The sequence below is a fragment of the Mytilus californianus genome, unplaced genomic scaffold (assembly GCF_021869535.1).
Source record: "Mytilus californianus isolate M0D057914Y unplaced genomic scaffold, xbMytCali1.0.p SCAF_9, whole genome shotgun sequence".
Classification (NCBI taxonomy): Eukaryota; Metazoa; Mollusca; class Bivalvia; order Mytilida; family Mytilidae; genus Mytilus; species Mytilus californianus.
Genome location: NW_026262745.1, coordinates 65,247,985 through 65,260,586, shown reverse-complemented (window position 1 = coordinate 65,260,586; position 12,602 = coordinate 65,247,985). Strand labels below are relative to the sequence as shown.

The 12,602-nt window shown below is 31.4% G+C and overlaps 1 pseudogene; it reads left to right on the top strand.

Annotated features, from left to right (window-relative positions):
• Positions 1-8,130: 8,130 nt before the first annotated feature.
• LOC127713951 (uncharacterized) lies at positions 8,131-9,775 on the top strand (annotated as a pseudogene).
• Positions 9,776-12,602: the final 2,827 nt, after the last annotated feature.

The window sequence follows — 12,602 nt, the reverse complement described above, 5'->3', positions numbered from 1 at the left end:
GAGGATATTTTTCTTGTGGGAGAGTAGAACATATGGTGGAGAAAGAACAAAAGGTATGAAAGATATGAGGAAATGGAAGAATACTTCCACCTACCCTGTCTGTAGTTAAAATGGGTAATATACTGAATTACAATGTATGTCGTGAATGCAGTTGAACTCTTCAAGTAAACTAGAAAATATTCTATGATACAAAACACTCTGTCAAAACAGGATTAAAAAGTATCATTTTGCACAGCAAAATGAAGGAAATAAATGTATACAAAAATAAAAATAATGTGTACAAAAATGAAAATATTTAAAAATTTATAAGCGACCCGTACTTTACTAAAATGACACAGTTTGTCGCTACTATTTATAGTGGTGTTATCTTTCTTTCACACAGCTAGTTCTCCTCTCACATTGTTTTGTTATCTTAACATGTAATGTCAATGAGTGTGTATATGTTTGTCCCTTTAAATTTCTCTTGTCTATAATTGAACTGTGTTTACGCAGACGAGATACATTTTTGATCATTTATTTGTGAATTTATTGGTCTACACTAAATTATATCATGATGTATAGTATTCCCTGATATTTTATTTGAACATGAAAGACTAAGAATAGAAACAAAAGTTGATTGAACATATTTAACGGAAATACCCATCTCAATAGCTCAAACAGAATGGCAGGTATGTAAATATTCTCGAAATAATTGTAGAAGATGAAACATGTTTAACGTATATTAGTCATAATTTGCTATCGTGTTTCTATTTTCATGTACATTGAACATGAAAATAAATCAAGTTTTACAAACATTTGCACTTTTAAATTAACTTTCGAGACAAAGGTTTAACCTTTTAAACAAAGGCAAGAAATTTTAAGGACATTCCTCAATCAAATTTCCCTTAAATAGAGAAACAAGAAGAAGACGAATTTAATGACACTTACTAGTGTCTATTTCAAGTCATAATAGAGATTTCCAATAAAATGACTTTACTCGACATAACCAACCTAAATCAACGTATTTCGTCCTATTGCATTGAAGCATGACGGAGGGGAGCATACACTAAATGCATTTTTTTACTCTTTCGACACGCATTTTTTGCTGATATAGACTATATGTAAAAATCAACCCAAACTACTTTCTTTAATCTTTAAATTTTTTTTATTAAATTTTGAATGATTTTATTGACAAAAATATTTAATGGAATAAGCTTGCTAGCAACTTGTAATCAAATACACTCATCATTTCTTGTCATTTCACTTGACCCATATTTCAGTTCTTCTCAAAATATGAATTTTAAAAACTACCAAGTAAAAATTTAGCATGAAAATATTAAAATAATGAAATCCGAAGCGAGAAGGTTATCTCTTTTTTTGTTTTTATAAGTTTTAACGCTAAAAAATGTAGATTCCAACACACCCGAATGTAAAAGGTGTACGCGACTAACTTTTTTTTTAAATTATTTTTCTATAATTTAATTCAAAATAATTTGACGTGAGCAGAAATTCATATCATTGATACATTTATCAAATAGTACGTTTTAGTCTTTAACTATAATAATGCATGGGACGAGGTTTTTGTCCATGTATACCTAAACGTGCATTCGCAGATACAAGGGGAGAGGGCGTACTCCCCCCTTTCGATCGCCAAATAATTTTGAAAATTTTACGTTTTCCACGTTATCCATACAAATGTTTAGTATAAAGTCGTCCAATTTTTTATTTCGCGTTGCTCCGCTCGGCAGTATCAATTCAATTATCGGGAACTACGCCCTTTTTTTCAAATTTCTTGGATCCGGCCATAATCACAAATTATATAGCACAAAAAAAAATTAAATGATTGTCGTTTGACATTGATGAATACGTTTTAAAAACAACAATATTTGAATATTAGACATCTCGCACGGGATTTAAAGTTGAAGGCTACATACTGAATTGGATTTTTTCCTGGATTTAGAGCTCACTTAACACGGAAATGTGATACTGGCGTGTAATCTAATGGACAAATATTCTTGTTTCTGATGTTATTTTTAATATAAATATTCTTTTATTAAGTTATATATAATTTCACTAACAAATAATCATGTATCTTTTACTGATGCATTATCATTACATTTTATAGAAACTATATATTATATACTATACAGTTATGCACACTAATGGTCCTACCGACACTCTGTGCTTTTGACATGACACAAGGTCTTGCTTTTCTAGAGTGTTTATGTATTTTTTTACTTAATTTGTGATATCTACAAAAAAGATGTAGTATGATTGCCAATGAGACAACTCTTCACAAGAAACCAAATGACACAGCAATTAACAACTATAGGCCAACGTACGACCTTCAACAATGAGTAAAGCCCATACCGAATAGTCATCTATAAAAGGCCACAAATGACAAATGTAAAACAACTATAACGATAAAACTAACGGCCTAACTAATGTACAAAAAAAATGCACGAATGCACAGCAACAAACGATAACCATTGAATTACAGGCTCCTTACTTAGGACAGTCACATCCATACATAATGTGGCGGGGTTAAACATGTTAACTCTTACCTGGGACAGTGGTGTAACAGTACCAAATAATTGATTAATATTCTAGACTGGATAATTATTTTGTATTTATTAGTTGAAGTTGTTTTTAAGATAGTGTTCAGTAGCTGTGAATACTCTAAGATCGGTACATGGAGTTTATTTGGTAATACTAGTAATTGCTGTTTTGTGCTTCGTTTTAGTCGGACGAGTCAATCCCTTTCTTACTGTTTTAATTGTGAGTAGACATGCTCATTTGATAAACATACTTCTATGATCCCTATTGCTTTTCACTTGGACGTTTATAAAACTGGAACTATGTAGCAAAGAGATGCATGCGTAAAATAAGTTCTCGACATCCACTGAATTGAAAGCTCCCGACTTGGGGAAAGCCAATATAGAATTTGGCCTGATTAAACGAGTTTACAAGCGTTCAACACTCTGGTGTAACAGCACAATATAAGAAATAAAACCGGTATAATTCAGTTGGAAATAGCTCAACTAATCAATATTGAATTAAGCCCAAAACAATTACATTTTTATGACGAAAGACACAGAGTACCGATCTTAAAGTAACCCCAGGTATTGAAAGCTGATTCTTACATGTTAAATTACCTGAGAATATTAAACGTATTTAGTTAAATTAAAAAAAATAAGAAGATATGATATGATTGCCAATAAGAAATGAAGTGGATGTAAGCAATGATAGGCAACCGTACGGCCTTCATCAATGAGAAAAATCCATACCGTATAGTCGACTATAAAAGGAACCAACTTGAAAAATATGAAACAATTCAATTGAGAAAACTACCGGCCTGATTTAAAACAAAACAATTTACGAAAAACAAATATAACAGATAGGAACCAACGGCTCCTGACATGGGACAGGCACTATAAAGAATGCTCAACCCCTCCCCCTAAGCCTGGGACAGTGGTACAGTGGTACAACAACACGACATAAAAACAACCTGAAAAACCTTCCTTCACAGAGCTTGGTTTACACATATATACATATTTAAAGTAATTATGAATATAAAATTTGTTTTCAGCCGTGTATCACCTTCACTAGTGATCCTATGCATGGATATGTTGTAGAGTTTAACTTTATATATAAATATATATCTCTAAGGCGAGACAAAAATTGAAACTAAAAATTTTTGCTTACCTCAATCAATATGTTATATTTTAAGAATCCACTTCTAATTGGACTAGTAAGAGTTGTGTTAATCCAAAAACAACTATGACAATATCAAGCCTTACAAATTAAAAGTACATTTTAAAAAGAAAATTACTGAAAAGACTGAAGTGGCATTATAGTTGTCTTAAAAATGTTACAAGTATATAAATTGGCATTCTCGTTCACTTTAAATAAGAGATACTTGGGGACAGCACATTTTTTTAGCCAATTACTATGTACTATAAATTGATAGTTTACTATCCACAGCGGTCAATGTTTATATGCAGATTAGTCATCTATTGCTAATCAAGTACACCTTCAAAATTACAATCTATATAACGAATTGGTGTACACATTTATTTACATATATCATTTTTAATTACAAAATTCTTTTTTTTTAATGTTAGTTGACTTTCATTTGAAAGAAAAGTGTATGTCAACAATTAAAATTGAAAGAAATACAACACCTGTATTTATTTTTTTTAAAATATACACATCCCTTTGTTAAACGTTTTCTCTGGGGAAAAAATCGGAGATTGTAAATAAAAAAGATTACCTGGAGAAGAAGAGAACGTTTGAAATGATGCTTAATAAAGTATGATGCAATCCCAGTTATCAACTTTAAAAGAGACAAATTCTGACTAACACTTTGAATTCGATATTTCTGAAATTGCTAGAAAAATCTCTGTCTAATAATAAATACCCGCGGAAATTAAATATTATAAAACATTAAGAGACGAAAGGAAAAAGGGACACCAATTTGATAACGACAAATAAAAGCATGTCAAATATTAAATAATAAAAGGTTCATTTGCAAAGTATATCGAAAAACAAAATCATGGTCAAAACCATGAAAGACAACTCAAATCAATCGTATGATAGGTAAAGATACGTGTATATACGTGGTCTTATGACAGTGAAGTTTTGGCGGGAATCTCAATAATCACGTGATATATAACAATCATGATTTCTTTGTTTTTCATCATCTTAGAAATACTTGATATTGATCAAATTTATCATGAATGGGTTTAATAGTTTAGGAATTCCTAGTTAAAACTTGAGTGACGTATTTAACAAAATTAATAGGTTAGCAATAACCGGTCCCGTTACGTGCGTACGTCGAGTTAGGTACGTATGTCATTTTATTGGAAATCTCTACTAATTAATATCCTATCCATACTTTTATATATTGTTTTTAGTAGTATATCATGGCATGCCGTGATTTGAACTATATTCACGTTTTAAAAAGTATTCTTTATAGAGTAAGACTATTAAACTCTGAGAGGGGGTTATCGTTTACACAACAAAAATATTCTAATCCTCAACTTTGAATATATTGTGATCAAAGAGAACTATATGATTTCGAGTTTTTTTTCCATCAAATTTAATACAGTTCTCAAATGGTGAATAATTTGACGATTTATTGTACTGTGACGAAAATAAATCAGAAAAGGTGTGAAATTTATGCCTTTTGGTTCTTGTCCGTCGGTTTCTACCGTCAATTCGCTAAACATACATCAATTTTGTCACCTATGAGGTTTCAAATCTGAATGTCTCATATTTTATACTTTTTTCTAAAAACGGAAAGTATTAAAGAACTTTTATTTCGTAAAATACATAAAAACCATTTTCTCTGGTATTCTGACTGCAAGTAAATTTAAATGGCAATTCTAAAAGTCCCTTAAATGACCGATTCCTCAACATAAAGGCTGTTTACAACCATGAAGACGTATTGGTTGAATTCAGAAGTTCCTGATTTAAAAGAGAATACATCTCATTGCTTGTGGGAAATAATGAAACCTTTATTAAGATTTATTGCAGAAAATTATTCGTAGTGTTAGGTTTATTACGTGCATCTGTAGGTCAGTTGGATTCGGCAACGTAGCCATAACAAAAAATTGAGAGGTTTCGTGTGACCCTAACTTCTTAGGGAAAAGTGGCCAAAAACAATACAATTCTATTACTTTGTAAACATTGTTTATACCTTGACCAATTTCAATATGGGTTAGTTCAAAAATTTATCAAAGGTACCAGGCTTATAATTTGATACGCCAGACGCGCGTTTCGTCTACATAAGACTCATCAGTGACACTCCGGTCAAAATAGTTTCATTGCCAAACAAGTACAAAGTTGAAGAGTATTGAGGACCAAATATTCCAAACAGTTGTGCCAAATATGGCTAATATAATCTATGCTTGGATAAGAAAATCCTCAGTATTTCAAATAATTCATACTTTTGCACACAGTCAATTTATAAAAATGACCATACAATTAATATTCATGTCAACACCGAAGTGCGAACTACTGTGCTGGTGATACCATCGAAGACAAAACGTCCACCAGTAGTGGCATCGACCCAGTTGTATAAAATGTTATACGGTTTCGGTACTTATACATCCTCGGATTTCAAATGTTTGGCTTTGAGCGTTCCTGATGAAGGTAAATCCAGAAAAGCGCTTCGGACGCATGAAATTATTAAACGTGTTGTTTTCAATTTATCAAAGGTAGTCTTGAATTTTTGGGGGTTCTTTATTATGCTGAATCTAACCGTATTTTTGAGATTTCGTTTTTGGGCCGTGTTGTTTTTAAGGGTTCATAGGCTCCAAATTTTATTATTATTCAAAAAATGAATTAATGGTGTTCTTTGATATTCCGAATTCAACCGTATGTTTAGATTTTTATTTTTGGGGCCCGTTTTCATATTGGTCTACATTTAGGTCCAAAGGGTGCACAATTAATCTATGTTTGATTTCAACAAAAAATTGAATACATGAGGTTCTTTGATGTGCTGAATCTAACCGTGTATTTATATTTTGTATATTAAACCATTATGGGTAAAAGTCCAATTTCAAATTGTTCAGTACTTTGACATTATTGACCATGATGTGTCAAATATTTAATTACTATCCAAATCCATAGCTGATCAATCTTGAATGTAGTGTCCATAATTGCCCTTATTGTCCGTGGTTCGACCTCTGTGGTCGTATCAAGCTGGGTGGAGCATTTGATTAAATTTAAATCATTGTCCTTTGCTTTTTTTTATTGTGAATTTATTGACAATAATACTTCATTTAATTTTGAAAAAGATGGAACTCCTAAGTTTTGGGTAATCTGCACTACCCAATGAATACCCTCATAAGGCATCATTTCAAGCATTTAAAGTTTGTAAGAAAATTAACAATCGAACTTGCGACATATAAGGTTGTAAGTAAAAAAAAAATCTGCAACAGATATGTACCGTTCTATCAGTCGTCATTTCACAATGTTTGATATTTTACCTGCTTTTGAAAATAAACAAGATAAGAAGTTCGACTTTTTTTCACAAGTGATAAGAATTACTGCTTACGATGACAGTATGATCAGCATGTCGCTTATCATCGAATAGTACCGATTAATCAGTGTCACAATTGATCATTCTGACACGTTTTCTTTCTCTTCTTTCTTCCTTTCCAGTTATCATTTTTAGAACTTTGCATAAGACCGTAACGGAAAACCATGCAAGCACTTCATCCTACTAGTACATCGAAAACAAATTCTATTTTATGCATTTCCATCTATATATATGTTTGAAAAATTTCTCAAATAACTCTTTGTTCATACTAACCTTATGCCACTCCAAAAAATTATTTAAATTATGAGACATTTATAAAGCCAACTGTTTAATGGTTGAACGGGTGCCACCTATGGAGCAAGATCTATCTTTCCTTCTGGAACAAATGAGATCAACAATAATGATACTTTAATAATAATAAAATAAATATTATACATTGTATAACAATCAACAGAATCAAAGGAAAAAGTCATCCACTTTTAAGATATATGACAAAAGCAGTTAAGTGTTAATGGTCAACATGGTGAACATTATATTTCCTTCTCTTTCATCAATAGCTTTTATTTATTGATTTCATGTTCATTTTAGACACAGCAACAAAAACCATATCATTAGCACTGTATCGCTACGTGTGTCAAAACATAGTTGGAACAGAGAATCATGTTAAAAGAATCAGACTTCTGAATACAGTCAGGGATAATATGACTAGCTCCAAGTATCAAACCAGTATCACAAGTGGAAGTTTTGGAGAAGGGCTTGAGATGAGAGGTAGTGATTTGGATATGATGAATGTACACAAAGCTATCGAAGTTTATGCAAATAAAAAACCCCGTTTTAATCAAAATTTAACATATTACAGAATGGAAACAGGCGATGTAAAACCTGGCTTTGCGCAGTTGATATTAGAAAAACATGTTACTAATGTGCTTTTAGAATACTGTGAAGAACTTAATGGAAAACATTATTTATCGAGCGCATTATTGAAAAAATATCTATTAGAAGACACAGATGCGCACGTTCATGGACCGTGTTTATCGGACAAAAACGAAATTTTGGACCAGGCAATTTGCTTACATTGTAATACATGGATATCACAAGCATCAATGTGGTTATCAAGATCAAATAACTCATGGCCAAGTTATAATGTCAAACAAAATATAATAAAACATGGAGTACTTTTTGTACCAATTGGAGTTAAGGGATCACCAAAAGAAGATATAGAATGGCGAATATCTTTTTCTGTTGGTGAAAAAATGCTAATAAGCACTTTTACACACACACAATTATTATCCTATGCCCTCCTTAAAATTCTTTTGAAAGATGTAATAGCAACCGACACCAGATATTCAGATTTACTCTGTTCATATTTCGTAAAAACAATTATTTTGTGGATATCAGAGGAATTACCACAATCCGTATGGAAACCTGATAATCTAATACCTTGTTTCATGCGTTGCTTTAGGAGGCTTGTTTACTGTGTTAAGTATTCGGTTTGCTTGCATTAATTTATTCCAGAAAACAACTTATTTGAGAACAAAATAGATGGCCGTGCTCGTAAAATACTCCTAGATAAACTATATACCCTTCATAGTTACGGTTGGCGGTGCGTCTTATTTTCTGATCAAATATCTAATTTGCATGTATCAATGTGGATGGATCACCTCGAACCACTTTCATTTCATACTATTGAGGTTGGAAAAACAATGAATTCCAAAATGTTAACGTTGTCAAATCAATTGAATGCTGTTGATTTTGAAAGTGAAACTTGTGTATATAAAAGAGGAATACGTCAGATACTTTCCTGTGACCTATCTTCACTAAAATACTTATATACATACTACATGTCATTGTGGTGTGCACGATATGCGCAGTCTATCCCACTGACTAGTCCTAGAAGTAGAAATAAACATCAATACAAACGGTATAATTCCTGTTTTTCTATTCTGCTACAAAATATGTATCATGACGCTGTTTCTGGATGGCTGATGTTAGCTTCATTTTTCTATAAGACGAAACAATACAATAAAGCGTTACACATCATCATGTATTCTTTATCGAAATGTACTCCAGAAAAACTATACAGCTTCATGGATATGTCGGATATTCATCACCAATTACTCAAACTGAAATCATTTCAGGAGAAAAGTATAGTTCGATTATGGAAAATATTGCTTGTAGATTATATGAAATTTGGAAGAAACTCTTGGGTAATACCAAATGAACTACAAATGGAAGTGGAAAAAGGACCATGTTTTATTTCCTCTATAGTTTATGCTTATTTTCTTAAGTTTTTATGTCATTATCATCTCAATAATGTCAGACAATGTCAGGATTGCCTCCACACTTTACAACTTGTTATAGCTGAAAACTATTTAACTGAGAAACAAAGATATTTACAGCAGCAAGCCTACACCATTCTTGGTATTACTTTACAGTTATCAGGAGACCATGAAGCCGCCCGTCAAGCACATATGCAGTCACTTGAGATATAACCTGATCGTTGAATTAATACTTCTATAAAGTGACGTTCGTTAATGAGTTCATTGTAATATTTGTACAGTTTAACGAATGGTTTTTACAGGACAGACTTATTATGATAAACTAGGCAATATGATTTATCTATTTGTAACCGGATTTTCGAAAGAAAATTCGGTTATTGATTTACGGCGGTTGACTGCAAAATAGTGTCCGTTCATTCAGATGAGAACACTTTTACGAAATTTTTTCAAATTTAGATATATTGTTTCCTGTGACTCAATAAACGTCAGGTTAAATTTGTAGACCTATCAGTAGGGAAAATAATTCTTATTATATAATTTATTTATTTTTGAGTTATTTCCCTTTGTAATATTTGTACAGTTTAACGAATGGTTTTTACAGGACAGACTTATTATGATAAACTAGGCAATATGATTTATCTATTTGTAACCGGATTTTCGAAAGAAAATTCGGTTATTGATTTACGGCGGTTGACTGCAAAATAGTGTCCGTTCATTCAGATGAGAACACTTTTACGAAATTTTTTCAAATTTAGATATATTGTTTCCTGTGACTCAATAAACGTCAGGTTAAATTTGTAGACCTATCAGTAGGGAAAATAATTCTTATTATATAATTTATTTATTTTTGAGTTATTTCCCTTTGAACAGAAACGGTGTAAAATAAACCTACAGTTGTTAATTTCTATGTCACTTGGTCTCTCGTTTTTATTTTGAGTTCTTTCCCTTTGAACAGAAATTGTAATAAGTATATAGATAGATAGTCGATCAATGATTATTTCTGTTGAATTGATATTTGGTTTTTAGTTGGAATTTCCAATGACTTAGCATCAGTTTGAAAGTGTTTCGAAATATATCTGTTTGTGCTATTTTAGTTTAGAGAAATACATATGAGAGGTGTTTTCGGAGACTTTTAGTTGTAAAAACATCGCTTGAAATTTTAATAGTTTTCGCTAAAAGGGATTATTCTGTCATAAATTATTGATATTTAAAAGCTTTTGCTGGTAATTTGATTATAGGCCGTATTTTGTACGGATATAGTTAGGACATAATTGATGCGAAAAACATTAAATTAAATGGATTTATTTTTAAAAATCCTATCCTATTAGCTGAATTTTTATTAGCCATATATTCCAAAAAAATGTCGCAATAAACAATTCCATAAACATTTGAAAGATTGAAATTCATATCAGAAAACAAAATTTGAGGTTAAAAATTAATATTGCCATTTAAATTTTACGGTTTGTGCATGGATTTATATACAAATTCTTGGTTTGTGGTAAAACACATTTTTTCATCAAATTGATTAAATAATTCATATCAATATGTTTAAAGGGTATATCATTGTTTGTTTTGATACTCAAATAGATAACCCAACTATATAGAGAATCTATTAGAAGCTTTTCTTAGAGTTATCTCCACCAATATAACTTCTTTAAAAAAGAATTAACGTAAAGCAGATTAGTTGAGAATGGCAAAATTGTCACAGTTGATATAACAATAAACATTTGTATAGCATTAGACAGGAGTTACACAGTCAATGAAAAGATAATGGTACCCTTCAATTTTGTATCTACAATGTTCCTTCAAAAATAACTATCATTGTGGTGGCTCCCAATATGGGATGTTATACACATTTTGAAATGTGAAAAGCCAGTTTCACAGAATCTGCACGGGCTAGCCTATGATACAGTTATACAGATACCATAGGGCCTTCTTATATTGTATAGATATGGGGAGTTGACACTGCATTCCTCAACTTTCGATAAGTATATTTGTCCAAAACATAGAAACAATCTATGAATTTATAGGAGCCGGCAGAAAAGAAGGTACCAGTCATCATTTAATCCAACAAATAACACTGCTAAAGTTGAAAGAGGTATCCAGGCACAAGTGGCAAAAGACATATGGATGTTAAGTGGAGTGTTTATTGCAGTTGGTGCAGGTAAGGATAAGTAGTTTCATGTTATAAACATCAGTATACTTTGCTTGTATGTCGCTAATATAAATAGCTTGCAAAATAAACATGTATATATAGACAACACAAAAGTAAACAATGTTATTTGTAAATAATTCCTCCAAGGTTATAGTCTTTCTACTTTTGCTAAATTTTTGTATGGAGTATGACAAGTGAATTGACAGATCTACGCTCTTGTTATTCCTTGCTAATTGCTATAAAAAGTGCCAACAATAAATCTTTAAAAACGGTACATTTTGTAGTAAAGGCTGTGAGGTATATATATTATGATATATTTGAATTGTAAAGGTTTGTTTTTATTCAACCTTCAATTTAATTTGGGAAAGTTATACTCTCAACCTTGCAAATTTTATCACTCTGTATCCTTCATAATTAAAAAGTGTAGTTTACATATAAAAACGAAGGTGTGATATAATTGCAAATGAGACAACTCTTCACAAGAGACCAAATGACATGTACATTTTGGAGTTGTGATTTAGATACATTGTAGGTATGTGTTTATCTACACGTCCTGTGCAGAATAAGGATGTTCGCTCTTCTTGTTTTTTTAAATTTTTGTCAGATATTCGGAATACTCTGGTTTTATCCATGATGTGGTATTACACATGTTACATCTTCTTATTTTTATATGAAGAAATTCAATTTGATAATCAGACGGACAATAAAATGGCAATACAACGTCTTTGAGGTTATTATTCTCAACAAACATGAGGCCTGCTGTGAATTAAGAGAACTGGACATTTGATATAAATTATTAATCTATAATTTTTAATATTCACCTGTTTTATTAAGTATTATTTTCCTGATCAATATCAAACATGGAAATTTTGATTTTTAAGTATGGTACGCAACTTTTCCACTATATAAATATGCATTTGGTTTTTTAATGGGATATCATACGACAGCCTTCGTTACTCTGATTTGGACTAAGCGTGGAATAGATTATGATGATAATAGAACGGATCAACAATGAGCAAAACCCATATCACACAGTCAGCTGTAAAACCCCCGAAATGCCAATGTTAAACAAATCAAACGAGAAAACTAACGGCCTGATTTTTGTACTAAGCAATGAACGAAAAAACAAATACTTCTAAAC